At 40.7% G+C, this 5,632-nt stretch overlaps 1 long non-coding RNA gene across 1 annotated transcript; it reads left to right on the forward strand.

Moving 5' to 3' along the window:
* Window positions 1-2,671: 2,671 nt before the first annotated feature.
* On the forward strand, window positions 2,672-5,229 carry LOC144366544 (uncharacterized). Its single transcript, XR_013425597.1, has 2 exons — window positions 2,672-2,858; window positions 3,959-5,229. It is a non-coding gene; the product is annotated as an uncharacterized LOC144366544 (long non-coding RNA).
* The last annotated feature ends 403 nt before the right edge of the window (window positions 5,230-5,632 follow it).

A 5,632-nucleotide genomic window follows, 5' to 3' on the forward strand; every position in this document is an offset into this window, starting at 1 on the left:
AGAGGCACTTCAACAAAGAACAAATATTATCCCACGTAATACGAGGTGCAGAGGTTGAGAATATTCCCCAGGGTTGGTTCATGCAGTGCCTTAACAACACCGTCCAGGTCTAGGTTCCCGCCTAGATGTCATCTCTGCCCTCCTGGGGACACATGACTTTTGATCTCAGATCAGCTCTCTCGTGGTTGCATGATGGCTGCGGCAGTTCCAGATGTCCCATCAAGGCATGAAAAGGCCCCAAGGTGGAAGACACCTTCTCTGCCTCCCTGGATATATTCTTTCCAAGACCACGCCATATGTCTTTTGATAAACCAGTCACTTAAGAGGAATGTGATTGCCATGACTGATTCAGACCAACAAAGATTTACCTCTTACACCAGAAAAGGAGGGACACGAGACAAAACAAGAGCCTTAAAAAGAGAAGGAAGGGGAGGAAGGTAGATGTTGTTGCCAGGCACGGTGGCACACACCTGTAATCCTGGAAGCTCAGGAGGCTGAGGCAGGAGGATTGCAAGTTGGAGGTCAGCCTCAGCAAATTGGCAAGGTACTAAGCAAGTTAGTGAGACTCTGTCTTAAAAAAAAAAAAAAAAAAGGACTGGGGATGTGACTCAGAGGTTAAGTCTCCCTTGGTTCAATTCCCAGTACCCTCCCCTCCCCCTCAAAAGTAGACATTGTTGCAAAATCTGGCCACAGATTCTTTGATACTCCTTCCCTTTCAAGAAGTTGAACCAATTCCCACCCTCCTCTGGTTACATCACAGCCAAACAGCCAATGGAAAGGCTTAGGGGGTGAGGAGCTGAGGTCTCCTGCCAACAGGCCTGTGAAGCGCCATCTTAGAAGTAGATCTCTAACCCCTTCAGATGCCTGTGGTCACCACCAACCGCCTGACTTCCAGTGTTTGAGGGACCCTGAGCCAGGCAATCCAGACAAGCCACTCCTGAATTCTTATCCACAAAAGCTGTGGGACAGTAAATGTCGTTTTCAACCTCGACAGTTTAAGGTAACAGCCAACAGATTGAGGAACTGACCAGGATAATTGTCCCTTTTAGGAAACTTGGGTGTTCATTCTGTAATGGAAACCATATAAATGTCTTGTGATTGTGTGAGTAAAGCGAGAAGAAACTGTTTTGAGTGAATCTGATGAAGTGGAAAGAATATAGATTTAGAAATGAATAGAATGCTGTTTTGTCACACACACACACACACACACACACACATACACACACCTTGTAAATAATTTCATTACTCTTGATCTTGATCATTATCTAGAACAAAAAGGAACAAAGCTGAAAGCTATCTGATGGGTCTTCCACTCTCAAATTCCATGAATACAGGAAATTCTTCACTTATTTATTTTTATGCGGTGCTGAGGATCGAACCCAGGGCCTTGCATGTGCTAGGTGAGCGCTCTACCGCTGAGCCACAACCCCAGCCCATCAGGAAATTCTTAAATTTTACTTTGTTTCAGTTTAGTATAGCACAGCATTAAGAGAAACAGCTCATAGCAGCTCAAATCACAATACTAAACTATGGAACCAACATAGGTGCTCTTCAAAAGATGAATGGATAAAAAAAAATGTGGGATATATGTATTCAATGGAATATTACTCAGCTTTAAAGAAGAATGAAATTATGGCATTTGCTGGTAAATGAGTGGAGTTTTGGACAATATCATGCTAAAATAAACCAATCCCATAAAACCAAAAGCCAAATGTTTTCTCTGTTATGCAGATGCGAATTCACAATGGGGATAAATTTACTTTAGGTAGAGAGGAGTGAAGGGAAGGGAGGAGATATGGAAATAGGAAGGATTGTAAAATGAAACAAACATTATTACTTTATGCACATAAATGACTGCATACCCATGTGATTCTACATGTACAATCAAAAAGTGAGAAATGCTCCATTTACATATGGTGTACCAAAGTGCTTAAATGCATTCTATTGTCATGCATAACAAATTAAAACAAATTAATTTTTTAGAAAAAGCTCTAGAGTTAAATGCCTTGGGTTTAAATCATAGTTTAGTCACTTATTAAACAATTATTCTTAGATGAGTGATGTTACTATTTTAAGCCTCCACTTCCTCATAGTTTTGTTGAGGGAATCAAATGAAATAATGCAGGTAAATCTCTTAGTGTGGCAGTATTTAGTAAACTCTCAGTAAAAGCAAGTAATGGTGTTGTATAGTAGAGCAGCACATTTTGTGAAATATAGAAAACTTTTGACATGACAGAACAGTAGTTCTTGTGTATTTTATAGATAGTTTATAGTCTGTCTTCTATATAATCAATATGTGAAGTGCATTTTATAAGGACTCAGCATACTCTTATTATTTTAAAGTTTTAGAAGTTTGGTCCCTGAGTTTTGCCCTGGATCGGGAAGACAACTCCAAATTACACTCTCATTCCTACAGGAAGTTACGGTCAGCTGTATGGTGATCTATTTTCACATGTGTTTCTAGAAGTGCTTCACAGTGGGAAATTGGGCGCCCTAAACTTTCTTCTGTCTCACACAGAGTACAGCCTGTAGTAGGTCCTCCATTTTTTTTTTCTTAAGGCAGCTTTTTATGAGTGAGCAGACCCATAGAGATTTAAGTCAGCTTCGACTTGTTCAGGAGCCATTGATTTTACTGTCCACCAGATGCTCAGATCCGGTTCTGCCAGTTTGGAAGCTCCCTCTCCCTGACTCAGTTCGCTGGCCAGACAGTCAGCCATCCCCTGGCCGGTTGCAGCTTTCCACACTCACCCACGTCTGCGGTGGTGAATTCCCTCTGGCCTTGGTCAGTTTTCTGGGATGACTTTCCAGAATCAATACCCGATGTTCCTATCTGCTCTGGCACCTGCTGATTGACTTAGGTAAGACTCAAATGTGGCAATGGGGTAAAGCCTATTCTGAACTTTCTATTTTCTAGTTGTGTAGCCAGGGTCACCTGAGGTTCCAGACCAACTCTCCAGCTGGAAGCACAGAATATTCTGGGCAGAAACCCGTGCCAATAGGCGTGAGCTAGGCCTGGCAATTGAGAGCTGAAGGGTCGAATTCCCTGTGCTCTTAGTTTGGGATTTTTAAATAAAGCTTTGTTTTATGTGTTCACATTTTTAAACCTGGATATTTTGTCGTTTCTTTTTTCTGTATTTTGCTACCAACAATTCTTTTTTTGTTTTGTCTGTTTGTTTGGTGGTGGGGTACCAGGGATTAAACCCATGCTTTACCAACTGAGTCACATCCCCAGCCCTTTTTTACATTGAAGTTAGAGACGGGGTCTCACTGGGTTAGTGGGCCTTCCTACGTTGCTGTCTCTGGCTTCCAGCTTGTGATCCTGCTGGAATTATAAGTGTGTGCCTCCATGCCAGGCACCATCAATTCTTTTACAGCCATAGAATCGCCATTCAAAAGTGTCTTCTTCTCCCAACAGTCTAAATGGGAGTATATGCTAAATATTCTTGGTTTACTCTGTTGTGATTTTGTAAGTGTGAATTACTTGAACAAATTTACATCTTGAAGCAATTTACATTGCTGCTGTTCTCCTGGCCCCATTTCTCAGGATTCTGTGTAAGTTGATTAGGGTCCCCTCTTCTTGACTTAGTTTCCAGACTAGATTCCTGATTTTTAGATGGCAGTATCAGTGCGGTTTGTTCTGCATTCCTGCCATTATTGTAGGTGTCCATCTGCCTCAAGATCTGAACCTGCCTGTTTATCTTACATCTTTTACATACCACTTCTTTTTAATCGAGAAAAATTGTGCTCTTTCTGGGGGAAAAGGCACTGTGCTTTATGTAAGTTGAATATTTCCAACACCTACGTCTCCCAAATTCAGTGCTTCATAGGTTTTAGGAAATTCAGATAAGGATTGGTTTGTATAAGGAATTGACCTTTTTTTCTATAATGTTCAGTAAATTCCAAATCTGAGGCCTCGAGATTCCCTATTGTAATTCTTTTCAAATCTAATATTTGACAGAATCCACAGAATGCAAAGGCCACCTATGGAATGGGAGAAAATATTTGCAAATTGTACACCTGGGAAGAGTTACTATCTAAAATATGCAGAGTTCCCACGGCTCAGCAACAGAAGAAGTAACACACCCACAAATGTGCAAGGGACTTGGACAGACATTTCTCCAAACAGGATGTATAAATAACCAAAGAATGTTCGACGTCACTAATCGTTAGGAAAATGCAAATTAGAACTACAATGAGATATCCACCCATCAGGATGGCCACTATCAAAAAACAAAAACAAAAACAGAAAATATCAATATTGGTAAGGCTGTGGAGAAAACGAAGCCCTTGCACATCATCGGTGGCAACAGAAAATAATGCAACTGCAATGGAAGCAAACGGTAATTTCTCATAAAAATAGAATTGTCATATGATTCGGTAATTCTGCTTCTGAGTATATATCCAAAGTAATTTATAGCCACCTCTCAAAGAGATATTGGTGCCAAGGCCAATGTCTCGGCTTGGCACCAGAATCACGAGGCACTCACAGCTTTGTAGGTTCAAACAGCAATTCTTTATTCCCGCTCTCACACCACCTCCACACAGGTCCAGGGGCAAACACGTTCTCCCATCTCCGCACACTTCACCTACTCCACGAGGCTCTCTCCAAATCCCATTTTAATCTCACGAGAACTCAACGGGAACAAGCAGCAGGAACACCCTAATCCCAGCAATAATCTTCAATCTCTAACTTCCCTAAAACCCATTATCTTAAACTGGCAACGCCTTAAACTCAAGGAGCAGGTTACTTCCTCAAACCTGATCAGCTCTAAACCCGGATCTGCCTAGGTCCTTGAGCAAGGTCACCTCATTAAAGCATGCATGCAATGTCCCATCAAATGTCCTCTAAGCAGGATGGGGTACGCTTGGCAAGGAAATTTCGATGCATCATTCCTACTTGGTAATGGCCCTCAGCATATTGGTATACTCATATACATAGCAGCATCATTCACAATAGACTAGAGGTGGAAGCAACCCAAATGTCCATGAACAGGTGAATAAATAAACAAAATGTTGGGTATAATTACAATGGAATATTATTCAGCCTTGAAGAGGAATAAAATTCTAACAAATGCTACCATGTGAATGAGGACAGTATGCTAAGTGAAAGAAGTCAGGAGCAGAAAGATAAATTCTGAGTGACTCTACTAGGTAAGGTACTTAGAGTAGCAAATTTGGTAAAATCAGAAAGGAGAATGGTAGTTGAAGGAACTGACAGAAGACAGAAAATGGAGCGCTGTTGTTTAAAGCTAATTCTATTTTTTGTGACAAGCTATTGTATGTTTTCCATAGCAAATGCAGCATTTTATATTCCTAGGAGTGGAGCTTCAGTTTTACAAGATGCGAATGTTCTGGAGATTGACTGCACGATAATGCAAATGAATATACATAACACTTCTCAACTACATTCTTGGAAATCTTTGTGATGGCAAACTTTACATTGTGTGTGTGTGTTTTTTTTAATTATGATAGAAATATTTAGTATTTATGTTTCACATACCTGTGGTAACTAACATGCATAAATATTTTCTTAGGAATGTCATGACTTAGTGAGGGTCATATTTTACTTATCCAGCTTTACAGCTAAATGGACTTGATCTTCCACTTCTTATCAGCTTCAGCTACTCAGCCA

The sequence above is a fragment of the Ictidomys tridecemlineatus genome, chromosome 9 (genome assembly GCF_052094955.1).
Source record: "Ictidomys tridecemlineatus isolate mIctTri1 chromosome 9, mIctTri1.hap1, whole genome shotgun sequence".
Taxonomy (NCBI): Eukaryota; Metazoa; Chordata; class Mammalia; order Rodentia; family Sciuridae; genus Ictidomys; species Ictidomys tridecemlineatus.